The sequence below is a fragment of the Salmo trutta genome, chromosome 36, assembly GCF_901001165.1.
Source record: "Salmo trutta chromosome 36, fSalTru1.1, whole genome shotgun sequence".
NCBI classification, from domain to species: domain Eukaryota; kingdom Metazoa; phylum Chordata; class Actinopteri; order Salmoniformes; family Salmonidae; genus Salmo; species Salmo trutta.
The window spans coordinates 29,420,816-29,437,095 of record NC_042992.1 but is presented as its reverse complement, the minus strand read 5'-3'; the positions used below and the strand labels follow the sequence as shown (position 1 = coordinate 29,437,095).

The 16,280-nt window shown below is 43.4% G+C and overlaps 1 pseudogene; it reads right to left on the bottom strand.

The window, feature by feature from the left end:
* Window positions 1-354: 354 nt before the first annotated feature.
* LOC115175811 (cytosolic non-specific dipeptidase-like) lies at window positions 355-14,599 on the bottom strand (annotated as a pseudogene).
* Between the last annotated feature and the right edge of the window lie 1,681 nt (window positions 14,600-16,280).

Sequence of the window (16,280 nt, the reverse complement as noted above, 5' to 3'; positions counted from 1 at the left end):
TAAAGGGCCTAAAGGAGGAGGGATCGGTTTCGGATTGAGCCTCAGCCCACCGGACACAGACATTTCATTGATATGACGTGGAAACATTGATTAAAAAAAGAACCATCACACTCTCCCTGAAGCTTGGCTAGTGCGTAAAACCTGCAAATTCAGACAAACAAAAAAGTGTAATGTGTTCGCACTCAAAAAACAACGTCGATTCAACCAGTATGGCCAGTGGGAACGGTCATCGTCACATTATTTTCTACGGTTTTACAAATGTACAGGCGAAATCACATTTGAAATGTATTGATTCTGTTTTCTTTGGCATGATGGCATGACTTGGGAATTCAAGATATTGAAAGCATGATAAAAGACAGACTGATGTTATGATTTATTGAATACATTGGCTTGTGACAAGGGAGAAAATAGATGCATACACAAGTCAAGTCAAGCTCCAGTTAAGAGAACCTTGAATGGATAAATCAAGAAACGATTTTGTTTACTGGAATATTCAACGTAATGCAAAAGTATTGAGTTATTTTCATCACTTCAAATACTTCCATATGCCTCCAATATCTGCGGATGTCTATGGCTATGTCCTGTGTGTGTATTTCTCTGTTCTACTCATGTTTTCAGACATACTGCAGTGTTCTGCTTCATAAATGATTACCCATAATATTTAAACAGGAGTAAAATAGGAGTTGAAGATGGTGTGCTTTTTTCCATTACAGTTGGAGGTTTCCCAAACAAGCTAACATCTTAAGATAGAAGATAAGTAGGTATAAAATCATCTCCAAGGCCCCCAAAGGGAGGAAACGAGTGTGTATACTGTACGTGTACTGTTGTCTGTTAGCACTTTCATAAATACACCACAACATGGAAGTGTAATGGGTATACTGTTCACGCTTCCTTCGAGTTTGGTTTAGATCTCGTCTATAACACTCCGATTCAGTAGATGACGCTATACGATGGCGCTTCTACAGTACAATAATCAATACTTTTATATTATTTTCCTCTACTTATCTTCTTAATGGAAGATGAAATTACCAATTACTAAGGAAGATCTTCAAGGCTCCATTTTGCTGTACAGCAGCAGCAGTTCATGGAAAACATTATGAAACTTGCATTGGATAGAAAAGTAAACAGTGGGTCCACAGTTCTGGAGGTGGAAGGACACATCTCACTCAGGTCTGGATAGTTCATTTACTCCGACTGGGAGACCTCGTGGAAGTATGCGCCGAGCATCTTGATGCCCTGGATGTAGTTTGTCCTGAAAGTAAACCATAGACATATATTCATATACATTTACATAGATGTGTACATCACTGAATTAAACAAGACATTCCATAGATCCAGTGTTTTCCACAAGCACATGGAGTAGCCAGCCAAATTGAGAATGTATTAAAAAGCTGTGTAATATAATTTAGCAATGGAAGTCATTAATCTATCCTTTAGAATTGCATTGTATTAATTGCATTCATTTTTGTTTCTAAAGTATGTCATTGAGAAGATTTGAAAAAAGGACACTGCCCCTTTAAGACAAACGTTCCAAACGAAATGGCTACAATAGGCTAGCTAAGAGGAACGGTAGGTTTTGTAGACTATCAACAGTGGCCAGCATATTGCTAGTATGTCCACTATTGAAGGTTTACTTTTGTAAATCACTTTCCTTGAAATAAATAGGTTCAGTGAGAATATTGATAGACACTTCTTTTTGCTCTGGACAGCTTGTGTATGCTATGGAATGCATCAACTCGTGTACTGCTCCAGAAGTTGTGACTTGTGGCAGCATTGTGGTGCTTGAATGATCTGCCTATCATATTGCTCAAATACAAATAGCATGACATTTACTCATGTAGTCTTCTAATGGTAGACTGCGACAGAGCAGGTAAATGTTGAACTGGAATGCAAAAAATGCGCTGAAAAGTTACTGATGAGATTCACTGGCCGGACATATTTTTGACTGGCCCCAGGCCAGCATTAATGCTGGTCGCAGTTGTAAATGAGAACTTGTTCTCAACTAGCCTACCTGGTTAAATAAAGGTGAATCATTTTTTTATTTTTTAAACAGCAGACTCAAACCAGCAGTGTTACCCTGTCATCGTTCACTTTGACTGACAAGCACCGGTCCTATCAATAGATCACAAGAAGATGCATATCTTTCATTTTTTTTTTATTTCACCTTTATTTAACCAGGTAGGCAAGTTGAGAACAAGTTCTCATTTACAACTGTGATCTGGCCAAGATAAAGCAAAGCAGTTCGACACATACAACACAACACATGGAATAAACAAACATACAGTCAATAATACAGTAGAAAAATCTATATACAGTGTGTGCAAATGAGGTAAGATAAGGGAGGTAAGGCAATAAATAGGCCATAGTGGCAAAGTAATTACAACATACCAATTAAACACTGGAGTGAGTGATGCGCAGAAGATGAATGTGCAAGTAGAGATACTGGGGTGCAAAGGAGCAAGATAAATAAATAAATACAGTATGGGGATGAGGTAGTTGGATGGGCTATTTACAGGTGGGCTATGTACAGGTGCAGTGATCTGTGAGCTGCTCTGACAGCTGGTGCTTAAAGCTAGTGAGGGAGATATGAGTCTCCAGCTTCAGTGATTTTTGCAGTTGTAGAGGGAGAAGGCTTTGCAGACTTTTTTGATTAGCGAATTAAAAAGTAGCCTAGTTAATTTAAGTGGAAAATGTACCTGGCTGAAAATGAGTCTGTTAATCGTCTGAATAGCCGACGGTAGTGGAAAACACTGTAGATTACGTGGAAATGCAATTAATAACAATAATATTTAGGTGGGTGCTTATATTTCACACATGTACAAGTGTGTATTTTAATGGGAAATATGTTTTTTTGCATATCCCAACTCCCCCCGAGACACCCTCAGAGAGTAGGGTCACGGCCAGGAGCAATTTGGGTTAAGCGCCTTGCTCAAGGGCAGGTCGGCAGATGTTTTACCTTGTTGGCTCTGGGATTTGAACTATCAACCTTTCAGTTACTGGTTCAATGCTCTAACCGCTAGGCTACCTGCTGCTTATAGTTCTGATACGTTGCTGCGGTTTATAGAAATTTGTTGTCAATAGAGCAGTGTTCTTAAATACAGTTCCTGGGGGAATCACCAGGTGAGCAAGTTGGCGTTGCAGCCCAGCGGTGACACACCTGATTTAACTGAGTTAAGTGTTAGTTATGGCTCAGAGTCAAATCCAGGACCTCAGCGTGTGGAGGATGTGAGTCAAATCTTGCGCACTGTCCCATGGTAAACATTCCAGACATAGTATAGATAAAAAGACAATTGTGGCAGCCAACCTGTTGAATTTCTCGTTCCGTGAGTGTGCTCCGTCGTCAGACGAGCCCATGGGCACCAGCATGACATTGAGGCCGATGGCTTCCTGGAAGGTCAGGGTGACCGGGATGCTGCAGCCTTCCCGCGTCAGGTCAGGCTCCACACCGAACACTGTGGAAAAGAGGGAGAGACCGACATTATTGCTCAACATGTTATTATAAATATTTAAGTAAGACCAGTGTGTGTGTGAGAGAGAGGGTTTGCCTGTGTGTCCACACACCGGTCTTCATGGCCTTTCTACCAGCCATGTAATGGGGATGGTTGAAGTCGGACACCCATGGCCCGTGTACACCTTGAGCTTGTTGGGACTCTCTAGTTCAGCAAACTTCTCCAGGTGGCAAGTAACCTTGATGGGAGAGGATTATATATATTTTAAATATGTTTTGACCTTCATATTAAAGTCTCATTGAGATAAAATATTGTATAAACAGTAATGAAAAGAAAATACACAGTCAGATTGGAGCGGCAGGTAGCCTAGTGGTTAGAGTGTTGGGACAGTAACCGAAAGGTTGCTGGATCGAATCCCCGAGCTGACAAGGAAACAAAACATTTTTCTGCCCCTGAACAAGGCACTGTTCCTAGGCTGTCATTGTAAATAAGAATTTGTTCTTAACTGACTTGCCTAGCTAAATAAAGACTCAATTAAAAATAAACTGGAATGGAATTTCTGTGTATGGCACATGTGCTGAGTGATCAGTGCTTTGAGGATGGTTCAATATTTTTTTTCAAATGCTACGATGTTTTTAAAGATTACTGTGGGTTGAATGCTTTAACACAGAATAAAAAAAAAATTACAAATTGGCCCATGATGGTAGTGAATGCCCATTACTGCCTTAAGCCAAATACTTACAGTTGAAGTCGGAAGTTTACATACACTTAGGTTGGAGTCATTAAAACTCGTTTTTCAACCACTCCACATATTTCTTGTTAACAAACTACAGTTTTGGCAAGTCGGTTAGGATATCTACTTTGTGCATGACACAAGTAATTTCTCCAACAATTGTTTACAGACAGATTATTTCACTTATAATTCACTGTATCACAATTCCAGTAGGTCAGAAGTTTACATACACTAAGTTGACTGTGCCTTTAAACAGCTTGGAAAATTCCAGAAAATTATATCATGGCTTTAGAAGCTTCTGATAGGCTAATTGACATCATTTGAGTCAAACTCAGTGCCTCTTTGCTTGACATCATGGGAAAATAAAAAGAAATCAGCCAAGACCTCAGAAAAAAATTGTAGACCTCCACAAGTCTGGTTCATCCTTGGGAGAAATTTCCAAATGCCTGAAGGTACCACATTCAGCTGTACAAACAATAGTACGCAAGTATAAACACCATGGGACCATGCAGCCGTCATACCGATCAGGTACGAAGCGCGTTCTGTCTTCTAGAGATGAACGTACTTTGGTGAGAAAAGTGCAAATCAATCCCAGAACAGCAGCAAAGGACCTTGTGAAGATGCTGGAGGAAATAGGTACAAAAGTATCTATATCCACAGTAAAACGAGTCCTATTTTGACATAACCTGAAAGGCCGCTCAGCAAGGAAGAAGCCACTGCTCCAAAACTGCCATTAAAAAGCCAGACTACGGTTTGCATTTGCACATGGGGACAAAGATTGTATCTTTTGGAGAAATGTCCTCTGGTCTGATGAAACAAAAATAGAACTGTTTGGCCATAATGACCATCGTTATGTTTGGAGGAAAAAGGGGGAAGCTTGCAAGCTGAAGAACACCATCCCAATCGTGAAGCACAGGGGTGGCAGCATCATGTTGTGGGGGTGCTTTGCTGCAGGAGGGACTGGTGCACTTCACAAATAAGATGGCATAATGAGGAAAAAAGGACAAAGTCAAGGTATTGGAGTGGCCATCACAAATCCCTGACCTCAATCCTATAGAAAATGTGTGGGCAGAACTGAAAAACCGTGTGCGAGCAAGGAGACTTTCAAACCTGACTCAGTTACACCAGCTCTGTCAGGAGGAATGGGCCAAAATTCCCCAAACTTATCGTGGGAAGCTTGTGGAAAGCTACCTGAAACATTTGACTCAAGTTAAACAATTTAAAGGCAATGCTACCAAATATTAATTGAGGGTATGTAAACTTCTGACCAACTGGGAATGTGATGAAAGAAATAAAAGCTGAAATAAATCATTCTCTCTACTATTATTCTGACATTTCACATTCTTAAAATAAAAAGTGATGATCCTAACTGACCTAAGATAGAGAATTTTTACTCTGACTAAATGTCAGGAACTGTGAAAAACTGAGTTTAAACGTATACATTTAACGACTACAACTGTATATGTTGTGAAATCTGTTGTGAATGTATTGTAATGTTTTAAAAAAAATGTATAACTGCAGTATTTTTGCTAGACCCTAGGAAGAGTAGCAGCAGCTAATGGGAATCCATAATAAATACAATACAAAAAATAATCACAAATAAAAATCATTATTTGTATTTATTATGGATCCCCTTTAGCTGCTGCTACTCTTCCTAGGGTCCAGCAAAATTACAGCAGTTATACATTTAAAAAAAAAACATTACAATACATTCACAACATATACAGTTGAAGTAAATATATATTTCAGTGATTGCGTAAACTACATTTGTTTTATTTGATGACTCATTCCAAGTAATCATCTCGATAGAGCTGCTGCCAATGCTGTCTGACAAAATAACTATTTTAGTAGTTCCAAAAAAAATAAGGAATACTTTTAGGACTGCTGAATACCAACTATCAATCACTTAGATAATGTATTTTCGGGTACAGATGCCTTGTGAAGCAACTGCTCTATTCCTCTCGATCGCACATTCTTCTGTCTCTTTTATGTACCAGGCATAAAACAAACACAGACCAGACAAGTAAGAGCACAATGGATTATGACCATTGTAGTTATTTACCAGGTTTTCTGTGCAAATTATGTAGAATATTGGCCTGTTGGAAACTAAACTCAGCAAAAAAAGAAACGTCCTCGTACTGTCAACTGCTTTTATTTTCAGCAAACTTAATATGTGTAAATATTTGTATAAACATAAGATTCAACAACTGAGACATAAACTGAACAAGTTCCACAGACACGTGACTAACAGAAATGGAATAATGTGCCCCTGAAAAAAAGGGGGGGGGGTCAAAATCAAAAGTAACAGTCAGTATCTGGTGTGGCCACCAGCTGCATTAAGTACTGCAGTGCATCTCCTCGTCATTGACTGCACCAGATTTGCCAGTTCTTGCTGTGAGATGTTACCCCACTCTTCCACCAAGGCACCTGCAAGTTCCCGGACATTTCTGGGGGGAATTGCCCTAGCCCTCACTCTCCAATCCAATAGGTACCAGACATGCTCAATGGGATTGAGATCCGGGCTCTTCACTGGCCACGGCAGAACACTGACATTCCTGTCTTGCAGGAAATCACACACAGAACGAGCAGTATGGCTGGTGGCCTTGTCATGCCAGGATGAGCCTGCAGGAAGGGTACCACATGAGGGAGGAGGATGTCTTCCCTGTAACGCACAGCATTGAGATTGCCTGCAATGACAACAAGCTCAGTCCGATGATGCTGTGACACACCGTCCCAGACCATAACGGACCCTCCACCTCCAAATCGATCCCGCTCCAGAGTACAGGCCTCGGTGTAATGCTCATTCCTTCGACGATAAACGCAAATCCGACCATCACCCCTGGTGAGACAAAACTGCGACTCGTCAGTGAAGAGCATTTTTTGCCAGTCCTGTCTGGTCCAGAGACGGTGGGAACTGATCCTAGATCTGCACTTAAAAGACGAGTAAAGCATCTAAAAACCTGATATAGAATTTAGGTAGAACTCAACTCTATGGAGGTTTCTACCTGTTTCTCCACCACTTTGGGATCCATGTCAGGGACAAGGCGAATGGAGAACTTGCCGATGACCTTGCGGGGAATGACGGTCTTGGCACCCACGTCAGAGAAGGCCCCCTCGATGCCATGCAGAGAGAGGGAGGGGTACCTCCAGCGGTGCATCAGGATAGCCTCCTGCAGACGAGGGTCAGAGGAAAGGGCAAAGGACATTATGAACCAGATAACGTTGGGAATGAATCACTTACAAATGACAGAATCAACCAGCATTGCTTTTAAATCTAGTTATTTGTCATTTCAGACATTGGCCCTGTTTGAGTTCTTCAGAAATGGATATGTAAGCACATTGGATAAGTGAGAGCATGGTTAGCACCCTATTACTATCCCCAAACCAACCAATTAAGATCAGTGATTGATTCAAGGGAGGTAGAAAATAAAGAGGAATGTTTCATTTCTGAAGTATTCGAACAGGGACATGCTCTCCATACCTTGGTGTCGTGTAGGAGCTTCCCAGCTCCGATGTCCTTGGCGTACTCCACCATGTCAAAGTCGATCTTCTCGTACAGTTTCTTCTCCTCATCAGTGATATTGGCCACTTCCTCGTACATCCCCGGGACCAGGATCTTCCCCTTCTTGTCCACTAGGGAGCCTGAAGGAGGACACACCACAGTGTTCAGATTTCATTTTGCAGCGAGAAAAGAAAACTAATCCCACCCAATTTCAGTCCGTTTTCTTTTGTTCGGTGCATTATGAACCCCGCAGCGATATCTTGTACCCTGTCCGGAAACAAACCCCAGTCCTACAACCCACAGTCCCTTTAGAACCTCCTAGGCACTTTGTAGACTTCATTCAAGCATTTTATTTGATTCTATCAGAGGGCTACAAACCTATTGTTATACCTATCAAATCATTTCATACCTACATATCTCTATAATAATTCTATTCCAGCACACCTGATTCAACTCACCCAACAGTGCAATGAGGTCGGTCATGGCTTCATGGACCGAGCCTCCAAACACCCCAGAATGGAGGTCCTTGTCACAGCACTCCATTTGACAAAACAAGGTTATTTCATTTTTACATTTAAAGCAGGACTAGGCCCTCCCCCGCCCTCCTGTCGGCAAATCTGACCACGACTACATTTTGCTCCTCCCTTCCGATAGGCAGAAACTCAAACAGGAAGTACTCGTGCTAAGGACTATTCAACGCTGGTCTGACAAAAATCGGAATCCATGCTTGTTTTGATCACACGGACTAGGATATGTTCTGGGTAGCTTCCGAGAATAATATTGACGAATATACTGATACGGTGAGTGAGTTGCTACGGTGACTGTGTTTATCAGGAAATTATGTTGTACCCACTGTGACTATTAAAACCTACCCTAACCAGTAACTGTGGATAGATGCCAGCATTCCCGCAAAACTTAAAGAGCGAACCACCGCATTTAACCATTGCAAGGTGACTGGGAATATGGCAGAATACACACAGTGTAGTTATTCCCTCCACAAGGCAATCAAACAGGCAAAACGTCAGTATAGAGACAAAGTTGAGTCGCAATTCAACGGCTCAGACATGAGACATATGTGGCAGGGTCTACAGACAATCACGGACAACAAAGGGAAAACCAGACATGTCGCGGACACCAACATCTTGCTTCCGGACAAGCTAAATTCCTTCTTCGCCCGCTTTGAGGATAACACAGTGCCACCGAAGCAGCCCGCTACCAAGGACTGTGGGCTCTCCTTCTCCGTGGCCGACGTGAGTAAGACATTTAAGCGTGTTAACCCTTGCAAGGCTGCCGGCCCAGACGGCATCCCTAGCTGCGTCCTCAGAGCATGCGCAGGCCAGCTGGCTGGAGTGTTTACGGACATATTCAATCTCTCCCTATCACAATCTGCTGTCCCCACATGCTTCAAGATGGCCATCATTGTTCCTGTACCCAAGAAAGCAAAGGTAACTGAACTAAATTACTATCGCTCCGTAGCACTCACTTCTGTCATTATGAAGTGCTTTGAGAGACTAGTCAAAGGATCATGTCACCCTAGACCCACTTCAACTTGCTTACCGCCCCAATAGATCCACAGATGATGCAATCGCCATCACAATGCACAATGCCATTATCCCATCTGGACAACAGGAATACCTATGTAAGAATGCTGTTCATTGAATATAGCTCAGCATTCAACACCATAGTACCCTCCAAGCTCATCATTAAGCTCGAGGACCTTGGTCTGAACCTCGCCCTGTGCAAATGGGTCCTGGACTTCCTGACGGGCCGCCCCCAGGTGTGGAAGGTAGAAAACACCTCCTCCACACTGGGGCCCCACAAGGGTGCGTGCTCAGCCCCCTCCTGTACTCCCTGTTCACCCATGACTGCGTGGCCAAGCACGCCTCCAACTCAATCATCAAGTTTGCAGACGACACAACAGTAGTAGGCTTGATTACCAACAATAACGAGACAGCCTACAGGGAGGAGGTGAGGGCTCTGGGAGAGTGGTACCAGGAAAATAACCTCTCACTCAACGTCAACAAAACAAAGGAGATGATCGTGGTCTTCAGGAAACAGCAGAGGGAGCACTCCCCTATCCACATCAACGAGACCGCAGTGAAGAAGGTGGAAAGCTTCAAGTTCCTCGGCGTACACATCACTGACAAACTGAAATGGTCCACCCACACAGACAGTGTGGTGAAAAGGGCACAACAGCGCCTCTTCAACCTCAGGAGGCTGAATAAATTTGGCTTGACACTTAAAACCCTCACACACTTTTGCAGATGCATAATTGAGAGCATCCTGTCGGGCTGTATCACTGCCGGGTAAAGCAACTGCACCACCCACAATCACAGGACTCTCCAGAGGGTGGTGCAGTCTACCCAACGCATCACCGGGGGCAAACTACCTGCCCTCCAGGACACCTACAGCACCCGATGTCACAGGAAGGCCAAAAAGATCATCAAGGACAACAACCACCCGAGCCACTGCTTGTTCACCCCGTTATCATCCAGAAGGCAAGGTCAGTACAGGTGCATTAAAGCTGGGACCGAGAGACTGAAAAACAGCTTCTATCTCAAGGTCATCAGATTGCTAAATAGCCATTACCAGCACATTAGAAGCTGCTGCCTACATGCATAGACCTGAAATCACTGGCCACTTTAATAAATGGAACACTAGTCACTTTAATAATGTTTACATATCTTGCATTACTCATCTCATATACACTGCTCAAAAAAATAAAGGGAACACTTAAACAACACAATGTAACTCCAAGTCAATCACACTTCTGTGAAATCAAACTGTCCACTTAGGAAGCAACACTGATTGACAATACATTTCACATGCTGTTGTGCAAATGGAATAGACAACAGGTGGAAATTATAGGCAATTAGCAAGACACCCCCAATAAAGGAGTGGTTCTGCAGGTGGTGACCACAGATCACTTCTCAGTTCCTATGCTTCCTGGCTGATGTTTTGGTCACTTTTGAATGCTGGCGGTGCTTTCACTCTAGTGGTAGCATGAGACGGAGTCTACAACCCACACAAGTGGCTCAGGTAGTGCAGCTCATCCAGGATGGCACATCAATGCGAGCTATGGCAAGAAGGTTTGCTGTGTCTGTCAGCGTAGTGTCCAGAGCATGGAGGCGCTACCAGGAGACAGGCCAGTACATCAGGAGACGTGGAGGAGGCCGTAGGAGGGCAACAACCCAGCAGCAGGACCGCTACCTCCGCCTTTGTGCAAGGAGGAGCAGGAGGAGCACTGCCAGAGCCCTGCAAAATGACCTCCAGCAGGCCACAAATGTGCATGTGTCTGCTCAAACGGTCAGAAACAGACTCCATGAGGGTGGTATGAGGGCCCGACGTCCACAGGTGGGGGTTGTGCTTACAGCCCAACACCGTGCAGGACGTTTGGCAAATTCGCAACTGGTGCCCTGTGCTCTTCACAGATGAAAGCAGGTTCACACTGAGCACATGTGACAGACGTGACAGAGTCTGGAGACACCGTGGAGAACATTCTGCTGCCTGCAACATCCTCCAGCATGACCGGTTTGGCGGTGGGTCAGCATTTCTTTGGGGGGCCGCACAGCCCTCCATGTGCTCGCCAGAGGTAGCCTGACTGCCATTAGGTACCGAGATGAGATCCTCAGACCCCTTGTGAGACCATATGCTGGTGCGGTTGGCCCTGGGTTCCTCCTAATGCAAGACAATGCTAGACCTCATGTGGCTGGAGTGTGTCAGCAGGTCCTGCAAGAGGAAGGCATTGATGCTATGGACTGGCCCGCCCGTTCCCCAGACCTGAATCCAATTGAGCACATCTGGGACATCATGTCTCGCTCCATCTACCAACGCCACGTTGCACCACAGACTGTCCAGGAGTTGGCGGATGCTTTAGTCCAGGTCTGGGAGGAGATCCCTCAGGAGACCATCCGCCACCTCATCAGGAGCATGCCCAGGCATTGTAGGGAGGTCATACAGGCACGTGGAGGCCACACACACTACTGAGCCTCATTTTGACTTGTTTTAATGACATTACATCAAAGTTGGATCAGCCTGTAGTGTGGTTTTCCACTTTAATTTTGAGTGTGACTCCAAATCCAGACCTCCATGGGTTGATAAATTGGATTTCCATTGATTATTTTTGTGTGATTTTGTTGTCAGCACATTCAACTATGTAAAGAAAAAAGTATTTAATAAGATTATTTCAGCCGCTCTGACATTGCTCGTCCATATATTTATATATTCTTAATTCCATTCCTTTACTTAGATGTGAGTATTAGGTATATATTGTGAAATTGTTAGATATTACTTGTTAGATATTACTGCATGGTTGGAGCTAGAAACAAAAGCATTTCGCTACACCCGCAATAACATCTGCAAAACACAGGTATGTGACCAATAAAATTAGATTTGATTTTATGACCCATGCAATCACTGTTTATTATGATAATTGCACCGTCTAGATTTTTCTAACTCTATGGCCTCACCTCAATGAAGAAGTAGCAGATCCCCCTCAGTCCATAGGTAATGCAGGGTTTGGTCTTGCCCAGCCAGTAGTTGTCTGAGATGCATACGTAATCCACGTCCTTCAGGAAGGTGTCTTTGCGGGCGAACACCAGCTCGTCCAGGCCCTCCGAGCCTGGTTCCTCCATGTCCTCGAAGCAGAACTTGATGTTGATCGGAAGCTCCTGTTTTCATGAGAGGCATGGATGAGTATCTCAGCGGGAAAAATACCGCACTATTTTCTGGTTGTAAAATGCTTTGTTGTTGTTGAGAAAACATCACATTAGCAGATTACAACCAACTGGTCTCTGTTACAACCAGGTAGAGATGTCTTTTTCATTTGTTTTCTGTTAACCACAAACTATTAAAGCATCGAAATGAATGTCACTGTTGGGGCTGACAAAAGACTACTTCAACTTTTTCAGTCATGTGCTTAAATTTTATGACAAATAGAGATCAAATCATTCAATTAAAATGTATATAGCCCTAGCTTTCGAGCGTCATTGTCACAAAGTGCCTACACCCCAAAAAACGATCTAGACAAGGAATAAGACTCAGAGGGGAGGCCCATCCTCCTCTGGCAGTACCTCAAATGTTTACTATGTCAGGGAGCTAGTATAAAATGTAGGTCAGCTCAATCATTAAAGGCTGATGACAGGACATAAAAATGACTTGAGGACTTTGACGGCCATGCTGCTGACAACACTGATGTGATCAACTGTAATCATCCAAGAGCCAAGAGGCTTTTTACCATGGAGCTGACATCATTTCAACAAGTCCTTTTAACCTTGCTTGTTGGTTTTGGCTTGTTATTAGGTGCCTAACCAAGAAAAAGAGCACATGTACTAAAACAGTTTTGCAAACACAATACCATGGGTTTTTCTTTGTCCTGGGCTAGCTTGAGTGAGTGGTACTTATCAAGTCGTGGTGCTGTGTCTTACCTGTTGGATCTTTTGGTAGCCCTCAATGCAGTTGAACCAGGCCAACACTGGGCCCTTGTCGTCTGTCGAGCCTCGGCCATAGAGCTTCCCTGCAGCGGATTAAGTTGCTGATTATGTTTTTTATGATGAGAATTTACGCAATCTGCAAGCCGTAGGTGTCTTAGTAAAAAAATGACTTAAATCTAAACGTCAATGACTAAAACCATAAAAAATATATAGCAATGATAATGATCTACTATATTATCTAAGAAAACTATTTTAGCCTTTAGTCATTTAAAAGATATCATTATAGACCAATAAAATAAATGGGGAAAATGCTACTAAATGGAGAGAAAAAATTCATTACTAGCTTCCCTGTGAAACACATCAAGAGCCAAAAAAAAGGAAATGAGGATTTAGCAAATGAGGATTTTGACTGTCACAAGACATCAACAGGGTTTTGTTGGCATAGAAAAGTATTTGGCGGTAAAAAAAACTGTCTTGTGTCAGTCACCTGATTGGGGGGGGGGGGAGATAATGGACAAAATATATATGTTGTTTTTATAAGATCATCTTTGAGAACTAACAATCACCAAATTAAAAACTAGACAGTCAGGGAATCTAACATTTTTGTCATGGCATGGGGCCCCCATTGATAATGTTTGAGTCACTCAGATAACATATACCATGGCAAAATCTGTAGAATTGCAAGAAATGTGCTTTAAAATAGCTACATTTTGTCACTGCAGCCAGCAGAAGGGCGACCACAGCAATGGCCTCGCCCATGGCCACGCTCCCACCACCTAAGTCCCATTTTGATCCAGAAAAGTGTGTCAGCATGAAAGGAAAGTGCTGCTTTCACATCTCTGCATTTGACACACTGACATGTATACAGCAACATAGCTCTGACTGATACTTATGTCCTTCCAATGATATGCTAATAAAATGTTGGTTTGAAAAAATAAAATAAAAATTCTATGTATCCACACAAATGGCAGTTTTCACAATTAAATTCTAACTCAAATGTCACCAATGTAGGCCTAACATGGTCAGGATGTTGTGCAACCACAGGCCAAGACATCAAAACAGAATGATTTGTGTCTCACTTGCCCAGACTTGATGGGAACACTAGGTTTCCAGTAAGGAACATATTTTACAGACAGGTGATTGATTGCTGGACCATTGAGGAAAGTTCCTTATCGAACACTAATTTCATGCAATCATTATAAACCCATTTGAACGAGAGTGACACTGATCACAGCCTAGTCTGCCAACCATGTAACCTGTAGTTTGGAGTCTTTAGGTTAATTGGTGCAGACTTTTGGAAAACATGCAGATAATAGCCAATAGTCCAGGGCATGTCTAAAGGGCTTAAGAACAACATACCACATAGTCAATTATAGGCAAGCCATGCCTTCATAGCTCTTTACACCTTGCATATCAAATCAAATCATCAAATCAAATGTATTTATATAGCCCTTCTTACATCAGCTGATATCTCAAAGTGCTGTACAGAAACCCAGCCTAAAACCCCAAACAGCTAGGAAAAACTCCTTAGAAAGGCCAAAACCTAGGAAGAAACCTAGAGAGGAACCAGGCTATGAGGGGTGGCCGGTCCTCTTCTGGCTGTGCCGGGTGGAGATTATAACAGCACATGGCCTAGATGTTCAAATGTTCATAAATTACCAGCATTGTCAAATAATAATAATCATAGTAGTTGTCGAGGGTGCAACAAGTAAGTAACACAAGAGTAAGTGTCAGTTGGCTTTTTCATAGCCGATCTTTGAGAGTATCTCTACCGCTCCTGCTGTCTCTAGAGAGTTGAAAACAGCAGGTCTGGGACAGGTAGCATGTCCGGTGAACAGGTCAGGGTTCCATAGCTGCAGGCAGAACAGTTGGAACTGGAGCAGCAGCACGGCCAGGTGAACTGGGGACAGCAAGGAGTCATCAAGCCAAGTAGTCCTGAGGCATGGTCCTAGGGCTCAGGTCCTCCGAGAGAGAGAAAGAAAGAAAGAAAGAGAAAGAGAGAATTAGACAGAGCATATTTAAATTCACACAGGACACCGGAAAAGACAAGAGAAATACTCCAGATGTGACAGACTGACCCTAGCCCCCCGACACATAAACTACTGCAGCATAAATACTGGAGGCTGAGACAGGAGGGGTCAGGAGACACTGTGGCCCCATACGATGAAACCCCCGGACAGGGCCACCAGGTAGGATATAACCCCACCCACTTTGCCAAAGCACAGCCTCCACACCACTGGAGGGATATCTCCAACCACCAACATACCATCCCGGGACAAGGCCGAGTATAGCCCACAAAGATCTCCGCCATGGCACAGCCCAAGGGGGGGCGCCAACCCAGACAGGAAGACCACGTCAGTGACTCAACCCACTCAAGTGACGCACCCCTCCCAGGGACGGCATGGAAGAACACCAGTAAGCCAGTGACTCAGCCCCCGTAATAGGGGTAGAGGCAGAGAATCCCAGTGGAAAGAGGGGAAACCGGCCAGGCAGAGACAGCAAGGGCGGTTCGTTGCTCCAGCCTTTCCGTTCACCTTCACACCCCTGGGCCAGACTACACTTAATCATAGGACCTACTGAAGAGATGTGTCTTCAGTAAAGACTTAAAGGTTGAGACTGAGTCTGCGTCTCTCACATGGGTAGGCAGACTATTCCATAAAAAATGGAGCTCTATAGGAGAAAGCCCTGCCTCCAGCTGTTTGCTTAGAAATTCTAGGAACAATTAGGAGGCCCACGTCTTGTGACCGTAGCGTACGTGTAGGTATGTACGGCAGGACCAAATCGGAAAGATAGGTAGGAGCAAGCCCATGTAATGCTTTGTAGGTTAGCAGTAAAACCTTGAAATCAGCCCTTGCCTTAACAGGAAGTCAGTGTAGGGAGGCTAGCACTGGAGTAATATGATCAAATATTTTGGTTCTAGTTAGGATTCTAGCAGCCGTATTTAGCACTAACTGAAGTTTATTTAGTGCTTTTCCGGGTAGCCGGAAAGTAGAGCATTGCAGTAGTCCAACCTAGAAGTAATAAAGGCATGGATTAATTTTTCTGCGTCATTTTTGGACAGAAAGTTTCTGATTTTTGCAATGTTACGTAGATGGAAAAAAGCTGTCCTTGAAACAGTCTTGATATGTTCTTCAAAAGAGAGATCAGGGTCCAGAGTAACGCCG